The sequence below is a fragment of the Sinocyclocheilus grahami genome, unplaced genomic scaffold, assembly GCF_001515645.1.
Source record: "Sinocyclocheilus grahami isolate Dianchi unplaced genomic scaffold, SAMN03320097.WGS_v1.1 scaffold526.1, whole genome shotgun sequence".
NCBI lineage: Eukaryota > Metazoa > Chordata > Actinopteri > Cypriniformes > Cyprinidae > Sinocyclocheilus > Sinocyclocheilus grahami.
In genome coordinates this window covers 818,528-840,920 of record NW_015505705.1, presented here as the reverse complement: position 1 = coordinate 840,920, position 22,393 = coordinate 818,528, and the positions used below count along the sequence as shown (strand labels likewise).

Below are 22,393 nucleotides of genomic sequence, written 5' to 3'. Positions count from 1 at the left end.
GTGCCGGATTCGCCCAAAAGTTTTTGTTGAAAGACGGAGCAAGGGGCGTGGCAGTAATGAAACACTGTCTAAGCTGTTCGACCAATCACAACGCACTGGGACAGCTAACCAATCACAACACATTTTGTTATTCGGAAGGCGGACCTTCATCAAAGCCGGAACTAATCGAGCCGTTTGTGCCAGGCTGGGGAGAAAGGTATTTTAATAATGTAAATTATGTGAAAAATAATGCATTTTTCGAACCACCAAGCATAAGAGAATGTTCTAGTACACCCCCAAAACAAAATCAAGACTTTGTAAAAGAGCATAATAGGACCCCTTTAAACTGGACTTCTTGTGGAAACTGGTGGAAGTGTTTTTAAGCTTATACTTTTATCAAAGTTAAAATACTTCCCCAATATTTCATCGTAATATGCAGAGACAACTGTAATAATTAAATCATATGCTGACTCGGTGACAGTTCCGGAAGTAAAAAAATCCCATTCTGTAAAAAAAATCTCAAGTCTGTGAATCAAACAAACAAATCCCATCAAAATAACTCTTTAGCACCTGCCCACTCAAAATTAAGGGAATGATGTAATAGTCAGTCTACCTAAACTCAAACTACTTTAATATAGGTATATGTATGCAATATGCATATGTCACAAAAGCATAAATGTTATTGTTTCTAAATACTAAATCCAAAGCTGCATCCGAATACTACCCTACTACAAAGTATGTCCAAATTTCATTCATACTACCCATATACATACTATATAAAACACACTGTTTAGCGGTCATGGAGTAAGTTCAAATTCTAATGTAGAACCTACTCAGACACAGCATACAATTTCATACAAACTGCAAGTTTGTAATGTTGTGATTCACCACGTAAATTGTTGTTTTGGTACAACCAATCTGGTTGTTCAAACAAAGACTTTTTAAAGGGGTCATATGATGTTGCTAAAAAGAACATTATTTTGTATATTTGGTGTAATGAAATGTGTTTATGCAGTTTAAGGTAAAAAAAAAAAACACATTCTTTTCCACATACTGTACATTATTGTTTCTCCTTTATGGCTATGCCCCGCCTTTCTGAAACGAGCCATTTACAAAGCTCATCGGTCAAGAAAAATGAGGTGTGCTCTGATTGGCCAGCTATCCAGTGTGTTGTGATTGGCCGGATACCTCAAGTGTGTGACGGAAATGTTACACCCCTTACCATACTGTGATGCTGTCTCCTGGCACGACCAGACAAAACCAATAAAATACATTACAAACGAGGCATTTGTTGCATCCAGTGGGGACATAATTACGGATTATAATGACTTAATAGGGCCTTTCGCACCACGGGATACTTTTCATAGTACCAGAACTAATTTTGGAACTACCCACTTTTTGGCATTTTCGCACTGCCGGAACTGGGTGCGATTTTAGTACCGGACTGCCTTTTTCGAGAACCAAATTAGCTCCAAATTAGAGCAGGGTCTAACCAGCACAACTGGAACTAATCGTGACATAAGTAGACACTGATTGGCCAAACGCGTATTGAAAACGCCCTCACCTGCCATGATTTAAAATGCTGTGTAAACATACTGTAAACATTGTGTCAACTTATTTCGCAAGTATGGAGAACAGCGATAGATGGACGGACACTGAAGTGCAGGCACTTGTAGCAAATGTAGCACTGCCAGTTGTCGTTGGAGATTCTTAGTCCTCCTTTCAATCGCTTTACGTATAAGTCGACTTTCCATGTCCATTATTGTGAAACCCGCGAGACACAACAAAAACACAGCTCCGATCACAGCGTCCTCCATCTTCCTGTTGTTAATGTTGTTCTTTGTTTCTGTTGTTGAACACCGCGCACAAATGACGATGCTGTCGACCGGCTTACGTCACTTCTTAGTACACACTCTCGGTGCGAATGCAACCCTTTAAATGGTACTGGGAAATAGTTCGCGCAAAATCGTCCCAGTACTTTAGTACTGTACATTTAGTTCTGGAACTAAAGCGGTGCGAAAGGCCCTATACTGTCTTTTTAAAGCGCTGCGTTGCATCGCACCACGTAAACATAAAACCATGTCTGCATTTGTGATCGGAGAAATGACAAACAACAAGCCCTACTCTACACTGCTCAAAACTCACGTTTGAATCGTCAGTGGCAAATTCTTTAAATGAAAATGTACTTACAGACTGTGAGTCAGAACAGCCGGCATTGTAGTCTACTCTACCAGGATCAGGAAACAGTCCTCCATAAAATGCGCTGCACACATCTTAATATTTGGTCAACTTCTAAATGTCTGTTCAGTCAGTATTCCCTATAACATGACAGAATTTAATTTGTGGTGCTTCTAATTAAGTGATAAAAAGTTGCAAATGTTTACAAAATAAATACCACTACTCATCTTTACACCAATAAAACGTGCAACACTTTGTTTTCTACCAAATTATATGTTATATCTATTTATTGTATTAATATCTAACTTACACTGGAAAGGTTTCCGTGATATCGGCAAAAAGTCTCACGATTTATTTCCAGAACATGATGCATGATGGGATACACTCGAAGAGCGCCCCGGAGCGGTATTCGAGATAGTGTGGATTTAGTGTGCGTCAAGGGCACAGCGCTCTGGCGTTTTTAAGACCTGGGACAGTCTTGCGCTTCTATTCAGGACACCAGCGATGGCAAAAGTACACACATCCTTCACTCAAGAAGTAGCCTACATATACTCATGTTTAAAAAGACTCTGTTAAAAGGTGAAGTACTGACTACACTTATTTTACTTAAGTTAAAGTAAAGTAGTATGGGCTCTGCCTCTGACATGTCCTCAAGTAAAAAAAAGTAGCCATTACTAGGCTACTACCTGTTTTAGTGTCACGCTGGTAACTGGACCTCACATCACATGAATACATTAATACTAAAGAAATCACAATTCAAATTTAGTTAGCTAATTAATTATCCAGGCTGAACAGAGAGAGAGAGAGAGAGAGAGACATTATTTGCCTTCACCTAGGCCACATCTTAGATTTTAAGGTGATTCTGCCATATGTCCTTGGAAACAACTCAAAATTATGATGCTTTAAAAACGGCAAAATTTAGGTGTTATACTGTTAAGTCTAGATGGGATACAGCTACAGCCACTGTGCATGCACACATCAATATTGCTTAATTTTTGTCACGCTGAACAACAATAATTACTGTATTTGCATTATTGTAAGGCTAGATTGCCTTATTGGCTAGAGGAGGAGCTGAAAGCAGAGAAATATAACCAAGGAAAACATGATTTTGTGTGCAAGTCGGATAATTTTGCATTAATATTTCAGTTTTGTGCAATATGATTTTAAATGTTTAAAGTTTTTAAAGATTTTTTAAAAATGCGTTATTAAATTTTTGGGTTACGCTTATATTTTTCGATCTGTGACCATTGTTTGCTATAGACTTGATCGGTGTCGCTTCATAGCTGTGTGGGCGGAGTCGGTGAGGGGGAAAACAGTCCTTTCCCCCTCACTGGAAAAGCATGGTGTTAACTCAGAATGGCCTAAATAACATCATTTCTGCTCTAAATTACATAGGCTACGTATAGGCATACGAAAACTAGGGGTGGGAATCTTTAGTCACCTCACGATCCGATTCCAGAACGATTCTTGATTCTCAGAATCCAGAATCGCGATGCATCGATGGATCGATGTTTTCTCCCACCCCTAATAAAAACTGAGCCGTATTCCCTTACCAAAAAGTAGTATACTTCAAGTAAGTATACTTTAGTAAAGTTCAAGTATATTTTTAAGTATACTTTATGTAGTAAGTATACAAATATCAGTGTACTAGTAGTATACTTGTAAGTGTACTATTTCAATACTCCTTGGGACTAAATTGGCCCACTTTCTAGTATATAAAAGTATACTTTAAGTATAACAGTAGTAAACTTTGAGTACACAACTAGTTTACATCAAAATGTTTAGTTTGTACTGCAACTATACTAAAAGTGAACTTACAGGTATACTGAATCATTTCTGCTCTAAATTACATAGGCTACGTATAGGCATACGAAAACTAGGGGTGGGAATCTTTAGTCACCTCACGATCCGATTCCAGACCGATTCTTGACCCCCCCCCCCCTTATTAATTAATTCGTTTACTGACTTGAGAATCTTAAAATCCTTACATTTACATATTCTTACATAAGTAATTAAGTACTTTTTAAAATAATTACAAATTGAAAAAAAATAATTAAAACGGTTGTATGTTAATAATTTTAAACTAATATAACTTCAAAACATACAAGCAAGTAGCAAATAATAAAGAGGAGCATAGAAACATATTACAAACAACAAAGAGTGCTTTCAGTATTTAAGATTATCTGAACGCTTTCCATTCAAGAACTGTGAGTGATTTTTCTTCATCTTCACTGTTGTTTTTTACTATGACAACAGCGGGAGATCTTTTAAGATGCGTTCACGCACGGATCTCTTTTGAAATATAAGTACCTTTCCGAACTTTATGAAAGATTATTTTACTGAAGGTTCGAGTGGTGTATGTGTGTGAGCAAGCAGAATACGGGTGTTTCTAAAGCAAACTCGGCGTCATCGCGCATCTGGTTAAAAACGAAGCTCAGAATCGATTCTGAAATTCTCAGAATCCAGAATCGCGATGCATCGATGGATCGATGTTTTCTCCCACCCCTAATAAAAACTGAGCCGTATTCCCTTACCAAAAAGTAGTATACTTCAAGTAAGTATACTTTAGTAAAGTTCAAGTATATTTTTAAGTATACTTTATGTAGTAAGTATACAAATATCAGTGTACTAGTAGTATACTTGTAAGTGTACTATTTCAATACTCCTTGGGACTAAATTGGCCCACTTTCTAGTATATAAAAGTATACTTTAAGTATAACAGTAGTAAACTTTGAGTACACAACTAGTTTACATCAAAATGTTTAGTTTGTACTGCAACTATACTAAAAGTGAACTTATAGGTATACTGATATTTTACCAATTAAATACTTGTAGTACACTTTGAAGTATAGTCTCAGTAAACTACTAGTTTAGTAGTTTTATACTGCAAGTATACTCGTAAGTTTTCTTTAAGTTAACTTAACGTCATACTTTAAGTATACTACTATGTCCCTATTTAGGTATTAATTTGTATATATTTTGTTACATGAATATCTGAACATACAAAACATCAAAAGAACAGGGTATCTGCTTGTAAGCAAAAACATTTTATTCTAGCTTCATGCATTCTTTTTTTAAACACTTTAATGTGGATAAGTTTCATAAATAAAAAAGAAAGAAATAACATTTTGAACAAAAAGCTGACAAAAGACTATGAATTGGATTCAGAATGATAATCAAAATGTAGATAAAGTCGATCAACACCCCAAAGCTTGACAGTTATTATTACCTCTTCATTGGTCGACATTTTATTCCATAATGTTACACAGTTTTGATGCTGTTTTATGTCTGATGATTGTGTTAGATTACATGTGGAAGCATCTGTTGTTTCGGTTTCTTCTTCACTTGTGTTTTTTGGAAATTCTGTACAGAAGATGTGTACTAGCGCCCCCTACAGTATAACAATGAAAACACGGATTCTAGGAGCACAATTATAGCTAAAATATATTTAGACTTTTTCTAAGTATAAGTCAAGTATACTTAAATGTCATTTTAAGTATATTTCTGAGAAGTACATAAAGCCCATTTCTGAGAAGTACATAAAAAGTAGACTAAAAGTATACTTTCCTATTTTTAGTTTAAAAGAAGTATACTAATAGCACACTTGAATAAACTTCTTTTTCGTAAGGGTTAGGTCGGACTGTCCGTACGGTATCTGTGACTGGACAAACGACCTAACGGAATGGCGAGAGATGTCGTTTTTCCCGACATTTTTTGTTACCTGATTGAGTCTCCAGGCAAGAGACAACTTACTACAAGCCTATACGTGACGGCTTGTGAAAGTAAACATTTGTCGTTTTGTTTTGCTTAATTTTAATAAAGTGATAAAAGACTTGAGTAAAAGCCTGTCGTACTTTTTTATTGATATATTAAAAAGATTTTTAACATTGACAAAACAGGTAGCATTAAAGGGTTAGTTCACCCAAAAATGAAAATTAGCCCATGAATTACTCACGCTCAAGGCTTCTTTCAGACGAATCCAATCGGAGTTATATTAAAAATTGTCTTTCATCTTCCAAGCTGTTTAATGTCAGTCAGCGGGTGTTGCAGTGCATCAGTCCAAAATAAATGAAATAAAGCGCATCCATTCATAATAAAAAGTGTCTCACATGGCTTCAGGGGGTGAACAAAGGCCTCCTGTAGCGAATTGATGCGTTTTTGTTAGAATAATATCCATATTTAAAACGTAATGATCACTTTAATCTAGTTTGCACTAGATTAACAAGGTCTCCGCGCGTTCATTCAAACTTTGCTTTTATTTTAAAATTTTGTGCAATATATTTTTACATTTTGGTTCCACGCTTATTATTATTTTTTATTCGTGACCGCAATACTTTTGGCGGAAAACTGATCCCATAGAAGAATCACTTACGTAGATTAAACACTACTCATAACTAATTCGTCTGTAAACTAGGGTACAATTATCATAAACATCTTTTTCGACATTTATTTTATACAGAAGATGTGTTAAAGAAGAAAAGTAGCCCAAATGATCCTGTTCGACCTAAAACCAAAATATGAACACATTGAAAAGTCATGTGTTTTGTGTACTCCAAACATAACAATGATTATATATCCTGCGTTCCTGGATTATAAACCACGAAAAGATGGTTTGACTACAGTACATGTGGTTTATTAAATCCTTAGGGCTTAAATTCAGCTCATTATTCCAAATGGTGGAGACTGCCTGATGTTCCCACCACACTTGACAGATAAAACTGATGATCCAGTCCCTCTTTCATGAGCAACTGCATTTGCTTAAAACTTGCTGTAGGTCTGTAATAGGAAACAGCTGATCTTCAATGTGTTTCTGAGATGAAGATCTTTTCAAATTAAAAAAGACAAAAATTATTAAGAAGCTGTTAATAAAAATAACAATTGGTCCCTCGATATCTCTTTGCCGCCTTGAAAAATTCTCAGTTCCTTTAAGTGTATACGGCCGGGAAGCAAGAAAACACACATTCAATGTATTCTCAATACTTCAATTTATTCATAGAAATAAAGATATTATATAGGCATATGTCAAGGGGAGTTTCAACCCTTTAACCAATGAGAATGTATGACATACATATAGGATCTTTGGCCAAGAACATGTGTTTATATAAAATGGCCACATGTACAGAAAAACATGGACATATTAGGAATAGACTTTGGCGAAGGATGCTGAACTCGCTTCATAGTTCATCACGAACTCCTTTACCTTGTAGTCCTAGCATTCATGTCCTTATTTGGGCATTTGAACCAAGAAAAGCTAATGCATACATGTAAGCATGCGTACCTCGAATATGAGTAAGAGATATTTAAAACATCATACAAGAGAGAGAGAGAGAAACAGATAGAGGAGGGGGGATTCAGAGAGAGAATGTGTTGTATAGGGAGCGAGTGAGAGAGAGGAAAAAAGAAAAGGAGGGGTGAGGCATATCTGGAACCATTCTAAAGACAGAGAGTGTTTTCTAACAGAAGCTTTGAATACATTCATGATAAAGCATTACGTCAGCTTAGAGGCCTTCTTTGGTCCTTCCACTAAATTCACTTCAGAAATGAAGCAAAGGAATATACACTAACATTCAAAAGCCTGGGGTCGTTTAAGACTTTTTCATGTTTTTGAAAATAAGTCTATGCTCACTTAGGCTGCAGTTATTTGATCAAAATGCAATAAAAACTGTAATACTGAAATATTACATTATTATTACTACTATTCCTAAAAATAAAAATAAAATAACTTTTTATTTTTATTTTTATATATTTTTAAATGTAATTTATTCCTGTGATGTCAAAGGTGAGTTTTTAGCATCATTACTCCAGTCTTCAGTGTCACATGATGCTTCAGAAATCATTCTAATATGCTGATTTGGTGCTCAAGAGACATTTGATAATATTATTATCAATGTTAAAAACAGTTGTGCTGCTTAATATATTTTCAAAGACTGTGATACTTTTTTAAGCATGCTTTGATGAATTCTAAGTTCAAAAGAACAGCATTTATTTGAATTAGAAATCCTTTGTAACATTAAAAAGGTATTTACTGTCAGTTTTAATCCATTACAATGCATCCCTGCTGATTACAATGATTAATACTTTCAAAAACAAATCTTACAGACCCCAAACTTTGGAAAAGTATAGTGTAAGTCTAACTCCAACAGAGGGCAGCATTTAGTTAAAGACAACTCATTAATTTGAAATGTAGTCAAAATTTGCATATAAAACGATTCATATAATGATTCTGGGAAAAGTCTGCAAAACATTTCCAAATATAATGGTGTTTATTTATATGATTTGTTAAAATTTCACAAACTTTTTCCAATGTGTCAGTGATTGATGAGCATATTAGTAAATTATGAGTGGATTATAAAGCTCCTCCCTTCATTTAAATATTTACCACCCTTATTAATGTTCATAAACATAGTGTTAATGTTTGATGGACATTCTACGGTCCTCTCAAACAAATGGCTTCGATACAAGAGTGAAATCATGAGCTAAAACAAATTATGTAACCCTGCCTCTGGCTGCTTGGACTGCTCACTGTCATTGTCTTAATGTATGAAGAAGGAAATAGTGAGATCCAGAGAAAGTGTCCAGCTTTACTATGGTTTATTTTGCGTGCCTAAGTGACTGGTGAAGACAGAGATATTGTGTAAGACCGTGTAATTTAAACCATGATGTTTGGCATCACACTCCTGGCATTGTGTTTTGCTCCAAATGTTTTAAATCTGATTGTGAGAGGAAAAGGGTTTTGAAACCAGAATGCGCTCAGTGCGAGTGGATACGACCCTTGAGGGACAAAACATTACTCAATATGAATCTCCATGTTGCTATGGTATATCTGAGTAAGCTTGCTACCTTGATTTGGTTTATAAAATATCCAAATGTCTAAATGTATTAAATGTATTGACAGCTCAGGGAACAGGTACAAAGACCGTTTCCAAGTTGGGATGAGAAGAGGCTGCTAAAACAGCCTTAGTCTAAGTCTGCATCCCTTCTTTGTGAAAATATTCCCCTAAAGATTACCTACTCTTAGATATTGTTTTTGCTGATATTATGGTCAAAAAGAAAAAAAAAAGTAAGATGAAATTCTGATTGTAATGTAAATCACTGAGATCCTTATAACACTAGCAGATTACTTAAATAAAATTCATATAAATATCAGTTGTCACTCTATATCTCCTAATAATATGCCTTAGTAAGATGATATTTAAATGCTTAGTTGTATGACCAAAGCTCTGTAGTTTTAATTTTGGGGACCAAAACATATAATGCAATGCAATACAATGATGATTGAGAGATGGGCAAATACACATTCCTCAAAAGCCTGATGTATCATATTTGATACTCACATTTCAACATGAAATATAAAGTATCAATCAGAACACAGAAGGCATGTAGTGGATTGTGAACAACAGGTTTTTAGAAGTTGTGTATCAAATATGGTACAGCAGGCTTTATAGGGTTAAATGCATTTGATTGTGGGTTACAATATACTATTAAAACATCTTTTATGACATTAAAAAACATAATAAAAAGTAAACAATAATGCAATGTTTGTTTTACTGGCACATTTGATTTGTCATATGTTTTGATATCAAGATGCAAGTGTATGAAACCATGTAGGACGTTAACAACAGCATTTTACAATATTTTTATTTTTGAACAGAACTCCACAACAGTGAATGGAGTTCCTGGTCCATTTAATTGGCAATGCTGCATATCCTCTCAAAACTGGCTTATGAAGGGTTTCATAAACCACCATGCACTGACCCCTCAACAACGGCTCTACAACTAAGGACTGAGCTCAGCATGAATGCCTGTGGAGAACGCCTTTGGGCGTCTCAGATATCTGGTATCTTATGTCTGAAGTTGTTGCTGTTTGTTTTGTTCTGCACAATATTTGTTGAGCTGAACAAAGAAATGTTTTTGCCTGACTGGAACATCACAGATGTTTTGCAAGAGCCTGATCAAGTTGTGTTTCAGGAGGTAGGAGGGCATAATGCTCAAGTAATTTGTTAGGCTTTGATGACTCTCCTGTAATGTGTTTACTTTGTTATCTGCACAACCATTTATACTAAATGATACATGTCAAATTATAGATGAAATACAATTACACACATTACACGTAATAGTTTTTTAATAAAAAAATAATTTATTGTACAAAGACTTCAATCTGTTTGTCAATTACTTTTTTACATAACAGAAACAATGGAGTGCAATTACAGTTGATAGATGAGAAGTGAACAATTTGAAATATAATTTGAAAAATATTGCAGCGTATAAGTACAACAAGTAATATTAAAAGAAAAAGCAGTAATGCATTATGAATTAAAATAATGAACTTCAGTAATGACCTTACATATACAAGTATGAAAAATAAACATAAACATTTTTTTTTTTCGAATCTTAAAATAGAAGCAATGGAGTGCAATTATAAATTGTAAATGAACAATTTTAAATTTTAATAATCGCACAGTACCAAAAAGAAAAAAATATATGGTAAAACGATTTAAAATATACAAGTATAAAAGAAAAAAAAAACTGTAAACACCAAAAAAAAGTGTTCCATGAAAACAATGGAGTGCAATTATAAATTGGAATTGTTATAATATAAGATATTCCTACTCCGGCTGTAGGAATGAAGAGGATGACAACGGGGAGAATGTGCTGTTTTCAGTGTCGTCCGATGTGCTTGGCAGGGGCGTAGCAGCCGTGGGGGACGGGGGGGTCCCCCACACTTTTAGAAAAAGGTGATTCTGTCCCCCGCACTTTGTTTGACCTATACTGCCGATATTTCAGCCTCAAAGTCCCAAGTCCTGCAGTTATTTTTAAATTATTAAAAAATTTGTCCTAAATAACATGAGCTAGACTTGAACTTCCATCACCACATGAGCAGCACATGTAACTGCTAGGCCACTTCTCTGACAAGCGATTTTTTTCTTTTACTATTATTCGTTTTTCAACTTTGAATCATACTTTGTCATGCGGCCAAGATATTTCCATCCATCAGAGTATCAGTCCTGTCTCCACTTGTACAGCTTTCTCTTAAAGTAAGCATGTAACATGCAGGTAATGTGCAAGCACGTACGTGTATTTGGATGCCAGCATGCATTGACATTAGGTGGGTATATCGGAGTACGCTGATACACGCTGACAGTAAGAGGCTATAAAACCCCAGAGCCCAAGCACTGTGTGCTGCCTAAAGACAAATGACAATCAAGAATGCAACCACTGGCAAACTGAGCAGTGTCTTACACATATATCAAGTGGGGAAAAAAAATAAATTGTGACTAAATTGTGAATCAAACTATTAATGAATTAACAATCTGTATTGAATTGGATCATGCCTAATGTTGCCTGATATTCCAGCAAAATAACTAAATATCCTTTAAAAAAGACAAAAGAAAAAAAGTAGAAAAATTGCATAGATACATAAGACTAGTTTACAGTGAATATATCATTTTTTATCAATTCTTTTGATAGTTTTAAACATAAACTTGACAAAATTATATAATATAAAAATATGGAAGTATATATTTGTATCTGTCTAAACTGGGTAAAAACTGGATTAAAATGACCTGCAACAGTCCAAAAGGGTTAAAGGAAAAATATCTCTGAGTGCACCTTGAAACATATGCAGTGTCTGCCTGTTAATTATTGATTTGAATGTTAATAATTTAAGTGGACTTTGTAAAGCATATTTTGAACTTAGTGGTTCAGATGAATAGAGCTCTGGAATGAGCAAGTGTTGGTCTTTCACTTATGCATGAACAATTAGTCTAAGAGTCTCATCAGTAATAATTTAGTTTAATTTAGATTAATGATTTCAGTGTAGGATAAAGTGGTATGGAAAATGAATGCATTATTGATTTCAGTGTTCAAAAACTACTTTTTTGTGAGTGCAAATGAGGCATAACTAAAATATATTAATATGTATTTTATTTAGTTTTTTGGTCAGATACAATTAAGTCACCTTCCAACCAGTCACATTTCAGCTGCAGCGGAGGTAAAGTTTTACTGTATCCTGTCGATGTAAGCCACTGGGTCAATATGAAAGTCCTTATAGATGAGCTGCACTACAGGGGCCACAGCATCACTGTGATCCGACCCAAATCCAGCTGGTACATCACGAAAAATACTCTACAATTCCATCACAATTGCAGATGAAATAAGCGGATCTGATCACGTTTTTTGAAGAGTATTTATGGAAAATGATAGAGATAGGAAGAGGTGACGCTTCTGGACTCTTCTTGAAGCTCCAGTTTGACTCTTTTTTCCATGTTGTCAAAAGCACATTATATTTCCTGTAAAATGGTGTCGGCCATTTTGGAAGATAAGATGCTTGTGAAAAGACTTCAGGATGAGCGTTACGACCTGGTGCTCACTGATCCTGCCTTAGCAGGCGGCGTGTTTATAGCTCATTATCTAAAACTCCCTCTTGTTCTCAATGTACGGTGAATCACAAGCAGTGAAGGACATTTTGCTATAGCACCCTCTCCGTTGCCTTATGTACCTTTACTAGGCTCTGGCCATACAGATAAAATGAGTCTCCCTCAAAGGGTTACACATTTTTTATTTCAGAGCTTTACTTTCTTCCAGGACAGATTTGTTGGTGGTTTACATTATGATGCACTAATAGATAAGTATTTTGATTACAAAACAGACATTGTTAGCCTGATTCAAGCTGCTGATTTGACTCACGAGGACTGATTTTGTCTTCGAGTTCCCGAGACCAACCATGCCAAATGTTGTTTACATGGGTGGATTTTAATGCAAACCTTCCAAGCCTCTTCCTGCAAATCTGGAAGTGTTTGTGCAGAGCTCAAGAGACCACGGCTTTATTATTATGTCATTGGGAACACTTGTTAAAAGTATCCCCACCGACACGGCCAACAATATTGGAGACATCTGGAGACATCTTGGAGATCGTCCATCCACCATGGGCAACAACACTCTTATCATGGACTGGAAACCACAGAACGACCTCCTGGGGCATTCCAAGATCAAAGCCTTCGTAGCCCACGGAGGAACCAATGGAGTGCAGGAGGCCATATACCATGGGGTCCCGATCCTGGGCATTCCTTTGTTCTTTCGACCAGTTTGACAACTTAATACGTGTTCAGGAGAAAGGAGCGGGTAAGATACTTAAGTTGTCAGAATTTAACAGTCATACTTTTGGACAAATCCTACAGGAATTGCTTCATAATGCCTCCTACAGGACGAACATGCAGAGACTCTCCAGTCTGCACAGGGACCAGCCGGTGAGGCCTTTGGACTCGGCCGTCTTGATTGAGAATGTGGTGAGAAATAAAGGAGCGACTCACCTGCGCTCAGAGTTCTATAAGATGCCATGGTACTTGTACCATTCTGTGGATGTCTTGTTGGTTCTCTTGTTGTTGGTTGTTGTTGTGTTTGTGTTTTCTACAGTTGTAATAATCAGATATGTTAGTGTTATAAAAACGTGCTGTAAGCGAAAAATAAAAAAATTAATGATGCTATCTCAGATTTTTATACTTAGATTTGCATGCAAAAACAAAATAACTGGGGAATAAAGAATTTACTCATACCATTACTTAATGATTTGATAATTTCAACAATATATATATATATATATATATATATATATTTTTTAGCAAATTCAAAAGGTGCGTTTCTTTTTAAAGAACTTTCAGTGTTTTTAGAGATGACATAAATGCTTCCAATAACTGGCTTTAATTAAATATTAAAAAAGCACTAATACAAAAAAAAGGGAACATTTAATACATTAATATTTATAAAATACTGCTGACAAACTGCGTAATTTTTAAATACAAGTTGTTATATGAACAACCAGTTAGTAACTACACTGATCTGTCTCATTGTATGCTGTGTGTCTATCACTAAAACAAACAACTCAAAATTAATTTGTTCTGGAATCGAGGTGCTTCAAAAGGTTCTTCAAGCGATGCCATAGAAGAACCATTTTTGGTTCCACAAAGAACCATTCAGTCAAAGGTTCTTTAAAGAACCATCTCTTTCTTACCTTTTTATAATCTGAAGAACCTTCTTTCGCCACAAAGAACCTTTTGTGAAACAGAAAGGTTCTTCAGGTGTTAAAGGTTCTTTATGGAACCATTTAGACAAAAAGGTTCTTCTATGGCATCGTGAAGCACCTTTATTTTTAAGAGTGTACATTGGTCACCCTGTATGTTTATGATTCACTAAAAAGAACCAGCTCATAACATTTTTTCATTCAAGAATTGGACTAAATTGGTCAAATTTAACCGAACAATCTTCAATGATCCCTCAGATCGGTTAGTAGTTTACTGCAGAACAACTAATTTTGTCGCTGTGAAACGAAACAGTTATAGAAAATGAAAAGTTAAAGTACAGCTTCAGTCTCCTCCTGAAGATCCCGAAGGTGTCTCTATATCTACTTCACTCAGAGAAACTGTCAATCACAGCTGTCAGTCATGACAGCAGACCCCATTTTCATAGCATCAAATAACTAAAACCAACCCTATTAGAAAAACGATACATTGAACATACATCAGCGTGATATGAACTACATAAAATTACAGAAATCAGCTTTTTGAAATATAAATAAATTATGAATAAGGTTTTTTTTTGTTTGTAGTTTGGCTCACTTACAATTCATTTACCTGGAGAGGGCAGGGGTTTATGACCTACACTTCAGCCAGCCACCAGGGGGCAATAAAAATGTTTTGGTTTCACCTCTCAGTATGTGTGTGGTTTAAGATTTAACAAAAAGAACGGGCTCATCAGAGTCATTGGTTTGAGGAGCAGAAAACTGGTCACACTGTGTTTATGATTCACTAAAAAGAATAAGGCATTGGACTAAACAAACGTGCAGATTCATAGTAGTGTTGTGGTGTCGCTGAAAAGTACATTGATGGAACCAGTTCTGAATAAGAAACGACTCGGATTCCAACTGTAAAATAATAAATAAACTCATTAATTTTAAGCTCCATGGTATAATATTACATAAAAGCAGTTATACATGCATACTTGAGCCATACTTAAAAAAAACACAGGGCTTATGTTTCCTGTTTGAGGCTATAGCTGCAATCTCGGTTCAGGTTAGAGTGCTTTTTCAAACTCGTGTTGGCAGAAGAGGAGGAGAGATGTGTCATTGTTAGCATTCTCTCTGATGTTTTGGAGCAACTTGAGCTTATGGAGGTCACTGCAGAAGGTAATTTAATGTGCCACATGTGCTAACATGCTTGCTTTATTCAGAGAGACTCTCTGATAGGCATAATGGTGTGAAGATATTACCCCTTTTATGCACGATTAGAGTGAACCTTCAGAGCAGCTGTGCCTCTGATTGCATTCAGCTGTGGATGCAATTCCCTTTTTAAAGAAATTATATATATAAAAAAAAAAAAATATATATATATATATATCTCAATTGAAAAATAATAAAAAATAAAATACTATAGATAAACATTTACCACAATTAAAAAATTTCCAACAATAGCCCAGTGGTCTCCACCAGCAATCCATACTGTACTATTGTTAGAAATGTTTGGAGATTAAATTGTGGTTGTGTGATGTGGTTTTATAAAAAAAAAAAAATTTAAAGGGGTTTTTAAATCCATACCAATGACTCAAGATGTTGACAGACCATGAACACAACCAGCATTCCAACATATCTGGGTTTTTGCACATAAGAGCAGCTGTTTTACTGACCATGAATAACTGTCTGTGGGTCAGAGGCTGCTGATCCCTGAAACCACAATCTATTACAGAAGAGCTGCAATAAATTAAATCAAATCGTAAATCATTGCTAATTAACCTAAACAACAGGCACTTTAAACTGATTTACCGTTATTTATTTAAACTAGGCTCCAGAATGATTGAGGATAATTACGTGTTGGACTTGAGGATGTAGCGGCTTGATTTTACCGCAATAAAAAATGCATGATAATGTTATTTAGAGCTAAGATTTTTAATCACACTTTTCACCTCACTGTAAGATCCACACAGTACCATTTCAGTTTGTGTGACCTTTTAAAGATAAGTTCGACACAAACAGTCAATACTGATCATGTTCGCTGAGATACATTTCCAGCAAAAGCTCATTTTGACAAAACACAGACCTTTACAACCAACAAAATTCACTAATTGGTTTCAGGTAACGCAAGCAAACAATGGCTGAACTGAACAAAGCACCAAGGGGAATTTTAATGAGCTTACCAAGAAATGTTGAGAGCAACAGTCTATTTACCTTTACATGTGTGCACTGGAAAGCCTTCAACCTTGTGTTTGAGAAAATGGCCAGCCAGTAGGAAGAATTTAAATGAGTCTTGCAGCAATCATCTTTGTTCACAGTATGGTTTGAACTGAGGTTTCACTCATACAGCTCTGCATCTGACGAGAGGAAATCATTTGTCATAAAAGACAGCTAAAAATAAATATGTAAATTTTTCTTGATCAAAAAGTTTACAGCTTTATTGTAATACAAACGAGAGATCTGATTGAAAATGGGGGAGTGTAAACCAATAATGTGCAACAATAGGCCAGTATTACATGTGCTTTTTGCCACATGCTGCAAGTAATGTACACACACAAATTGACATTTCTGTATAAAGTCTTGAAAAACTAGATGAATAAGAACTAGTTGAGATGAATTATGAGATTATGTCTATAAGATATGTACAAGATTTCTGTTTTTCTAAAAAAAAAAAAAAAAAAAAAAAAAAAAAAATTCTGACATACTGGATAGTACTGTATGTGTAGGTTTTTACAGTCTCTAGAGACTTTCATTGCGTCATTTCCCATAAAGGAACTGAACATTTACATGTTTTACAGACCTTAAAAATGATAACTGTGAATAAATGCTGGGGGTTGTGTGTGTTTTCTTCTAAAATAGACGAAAAGTAAGCCGATCTAGCAGTTTTTAGAGCTTTTCTAATAGTAGAAGTACTTTCCATCCATCATATATGAAATACCTCTAGTTTAGCAGCTGAATACGTTTATATTATATAAAAACATAGATTCAATTTTCTTTATCATTATGGCATGTTAAACATGTCATGACACGCAGTTTAACAGTTAAAACTCTATTTTATATCATGGCAGGTGTGAGCATGCAGATGTACTGTATATTAGTATTGTGGGATTCAGTGAATCTAGAGCAGGAAACAACAGGCCTAACGTCCTCTGAGGACCTCTAACAATGGATAATTCTGGAAGTGGAAGTAATTTGACTGACAGATGTTATTTAATGCTGTGAAAGCCTTGGACCCAAGCCCCATCCATCCATCCATACAATTTTTTTTAATTTTGTATTTTTCTTCTTTTAATGCAGAATTTCATTACACATGATAGAAAAATACATTATATTATCACACACTTTAAAATGTTCTTATATTAATAGTAGTAGTTATACAATTAGATTATATTAAATAGATATTATATTAAATCTTTATTTTAGTACAGTCTTGGATGCTTTGGCGATTTTTATTTGATACTTATATACATAAACAAGCAAACTCACAATGAAGGGACTTGCACAAGATTTTCCTTTTTCATCCACACCTGCCACTTATAATGCCATAATACTGTAAATGCACAAGTTTAAGTCATGAAGCGAAAGAATATAATTTGTTTTTCTGCACTAGACTTTACAGATATGGCAGCTAAAGAGATGTGTTCAGCATTGCAAAAATTAAAGGGGACATATGATGCGATTTTAAGTTTTCCTTTCACTTTTGAGTGTTACAAGTTGTTTGTGAATAGATAAGATTCCTAAAGTTGCAAAGACTAAAGTCTCAAACCCAAAGACTCGTCAACACCCTCCTAAAACACCTCGTTTAAACATGCCCCCACATGTCTACGTCACTGTGTGGGAAGATTTGCATAACACCGCCCAAATGTATACGCAAAGAAAGGCGGCGTAACTTTGATTCTCGCTGTAGTATTGTTGCCGCCGCCGCCATGTCATGGAGAAGCTGTGTGTTTCGTTGTGAAAGCGAAACTACTTTGTTTGGTCTTCCAAAAGAGGACACAACTAGAAATCAGTGGTTAAGTTGTATTTATAACACTGTTCCAGAGCAGTTCAAACCAAATATTAAGATGTGTGCAACGCATTATGGAGGACGAGGACTGTTTCCTGGGAGAGTAGCCTACAATGGTGTTCCGGAGAATTCGGTTCCCCCGTTTCCCCTTCGGCGCGCATGCTGACCCTATACAGTCTATGATGCTGACAAATAATGCTTACTCACAGCCTGTAAGTGTTTTCATATTTAAAGAATTTGCCACTGACGATTCAAACGCGAGTTTTGAGCAGTGTAGAGTAGCGCTTGTTGTTTGTCGTTTCGCCGATCACAAATGCAGACATGGTTTTATGTTTACGCGGCGTGATGCAACGCGTAAAAAGACAGTATAAGTCATTATAATCAGTAATTCTGTAAGGACCACTATCGTCAAAGATGATTGATAATTAGCATACAGTTTGGATTGGTGGTATGGTTCTGTTCTGGGCAAGAACTCCCTGTGCATCCATGCAGCCTAGCATAACCCCCCCCAGGGTAAACAGAACCGAACCAACATAAATGTATTGCAGATATTGTTAAAGTTCAATAATTTTATGTACATATTTTAGAATTAGTCTGACTCAAAGGATAATCAGAAGGCTGAATCCTGACTGACAGAGGAGGAGCTGGGGATGGAGGAGGGTATTGAGCAATTGAAAACTGCTGATAATACTGAGGGACCTTATATATGAATGCTTAGATAGGTGTCATATTCCTATAGGTAGATGGGGATCAGCTGAGAGTCAGCTGCTGCGAGCTTGACTAACGTGACCTGCCAGAACTAACGCTACGCTTGATTTATGTCCCCACTGGATGAAACAAATGCCTTGTTTATAATGGATTTTATTGGTTTTGTCTCATCGCGCCACGACACGGCATCACAGTATGGTAAGGGGCGTAACATTTCCGTCACATGCTTGAGGAATTCAGCCAATCACAACACACTAGATAGCTGGCCAATCAGAGCACACCTCACTTTTCAGAACGATGAGCTTTGTAAAAATCGACGCGTTTCAGAAAGGCAGGGCATAGAGGAGAAACAATATTGAACAGCATGTGGAAAATAATGTGGTTTTTTTTAACTTAAGCCGCATAAACATTTCATTACACCAAATAATGTTCTTTTTTAGCAACGTCATATGACCCCTTTAAGAGTGTTATAGACATGGAAAAAAACAAAGCTACTGAACTAAGAATCTGAGCAACTGTGAAACCCCATGTTTCACTCCCTAATGATGCTCAAGCTCACGGGCTTTTTCCATTTGTGGTGTAGAGTACATTTCCTGAATTACTTTTGTCATTTGGTGCAGTTAAAACCATCCTACTATTATTACCTGATCCTATTTATTTTCCATGGAATAATGGAGTCCACGTTGTGACAGGATGAATAACTTACTGCAAGTCTTACTAATGTAAAAGCTTTTGCTCCCTCCAACAGCTGGAATAGAAAATTTATTATTTTAATGTCAAATCTCAGCCATTACAGGTTTGGCTATGCCATCCTCACGGTGCACAGTTGGCCCAAAAAGGAGAATTACAGAATGGAAGAAGGTGCTCACAGGCCTATTGTGTGTTCAAGGGAATCTTTATAGATCTGATAATACATCTCACAACAGAGTGCACAATAGAGAACATTAGTGAAAAGCTGACACGGTGCCTGGTGTATCTTGCTTCCTCTTTGTGTAAAGGTTGTTAAAATCATCAAGCTGCACAGAGGCTCCTGATGACAATGTCTTATCCAACTCATTACTTCATGTCATGAATCAGTAAAGCATGATGAATTTGTATACTAAAAGGATCTTGGTCCACTAAACATTGAGACAATGATCACTCAGACTCTATTTTCAACATTGATAAAAGCAAGAAATTAGCAAAAACAACAACAAAAAAAACAGCATATTAGAATGATTTCTAAAGGATCATGTGACACTGAAGTCTGGAGTAATGATGCAAAAAATTCAGCTTTGCCATCACAGGAATAAACTACTTTTATAAAATATATTCAAATACAAACCAGTTATTTTAACAAAATAAATGCAGCCTTGGTGAGTATAGGAGACTTACTGTCACAGGTAGCTGCAGTACAACGCACGAGTGCACAAAGATGAAGGTAGACTATTTTAATAAACCAAAGGGTAAATATCCACAGAGAGAGAAGGGCAACACATCCACACAATAGATGTATACATAATAGACTCAAGACCGGACAACCATTAACAGAAAGAGAGCAACTTAAATGCACAAGCAAACGAGGACACTAATGACACACACCTGAACAGAATGAAGAAATCAAATCCACAACTATGACAACAGAGAAAAGCTGCAAACTGAAAGTCCAAACTAACAAAACTGTGACACTTACTGACATCATGCTTTTTATATTGTCTTAGTTATTTCTATTTCCAACCATTTTGAAGCATGACTCTGTCTGAAATTGCATATTCTTTAAGTAGATACAGTACTTGTTTGAATAATTTTGTGACCATTATAAAAAAATCAAGCGTAGCGTTCTGGCAGGTCACGTGAGTCAAGCTTGGATTGGCTGAATCTCAGCTGATCCACGTCTGCCTATAGGAATACAACGCCTATCACGACATTCTTATATAAGGTCTATTCAGTATTATTCCGCAGCTTTATTGCTCAGGAGAAAATTACCCCCCTCCATCCCCAACTCCTTTCATCACAGTCAGGATTTGGCTTTCTGATATGCCTCATTGAATCAGACTTTTATCTTGAATATGTTGTTACACTAAAATGTCATTAAGAACATTAATGATATCTGCATTTGGTTCTGTTCTGTTTACCCTAGGCAGTTATTGTTGCTCATTCATGACAGGCTGCATGGATGGGCAGGGAGTTTTTGCCCAGAACAGAACCGCCAATCCAAACTGTATGCTAAGTGTCAATCATCTTTGACGATAGTGGTCCTGACAGAAGTATATTTAGGATGAATGTGTGTAGTATAATCTGGACATACTACATCCACCATGTCAACACTGTCAATTTACCCATCATTTATGAATCCACTTCTGTGCCCTTATGAGATAGTAAAATAACCTTTGTGTGGGTACTTCAGAATCTCGTCAGAAGTAATGAAACTGTGAATTCAGACATTAATCTTGCCACATGTTTGCTTACTGTATAGTCAAGAAGTATGAATATTCGTATATCTTCAGAAACTGACAAGGGAGTGGACTGAGACACACCCAAGAACAAGACATTACTGGAAACAATGAACAAGGAGGATGGGAAACTAAAGACAGGAAATTAGACCTTTATATATTGACCATATCAAAATAAAAGGCACTGACACAAAAGACTTCAAAACCCAATAGTACAAACATCACACAAAGACAATCCCACTACAGACCACATTTTAGGTTTCCTGACAAAGCATTTTTTTTTGTTACAGTGAAGGGTGTGTTGCATTTCTTTGACTGATGCAGACATGGCAAAGAACAGCTGTTTGTGATTATTTGATGGATTATTTCATTATGTGCTGGAGACCATTCAGAGACTGAATGGTCTGAATGGTCTGAAGGAGACTTGTCAACACCCTCCTATGCCAATTTGCTATTGCAAATTCAGGTGTGCAGCCCATTTTCTATGTTTGAATTTCCTTAAAAACATTTCCTACTATAAAACATTTTAGCCTTTGCCCCTTTCCTAAATGAATTTCACACTTACATATAATAAACAGAGTAAGGGTAATGCATATTTGGTGTGCTATCCAGGGAGAGATAATTCCTCCTGAACCCGGGGTACTCCCCCTGTCCGGGGAGAGGGGTCCGAGCTCGGCATTTAGCCCGGACCCAGAGCGCTCCCCCCGAGTGCTCCCCCTCATACTGGGGTGAGGAGTTGGGGTGGTGGAGGAATGCTGAAAAACTGCAGAGAAAATGAAGGTAAGGTGGTTTTAGCTATTTATAGAGGTTCTCTCTCGAGCTGATAGGATAGGCTATATAATTGCTGACAATGAATTGGCTGGGTTAATTATCTGAACGTGCTCCTGCCGAACTTTGTTAATAAAACATCATATCATGTTTCCTGACAATGCTGTGACCATTTTTAATCAGCTCTCACACCCTTTGGGAAATGGAAACTTTGAGTCACTGAGGAAGCACATGTACTGGGACTCAAACAAGCTTAGACATCACCTTGAGCTTCATGTCACTGTCCAACATGAGATGCCTCAACAAGTTGACAAGCTGAAATGA

The 22,393-nt window shown here is 36.1% G+C and overlaps 1 pseudogene; it reads left to right on the top strand.

Moving 5' to 3' along the window:
* Positions 1-12,453: 12,453 nt before the first annotated feature.
* Positions 12,454-22,393, top strand: LOC107555127 (UDP-glucuronosyltransferase 2B1 pseudogene; annotated as a pseudogene).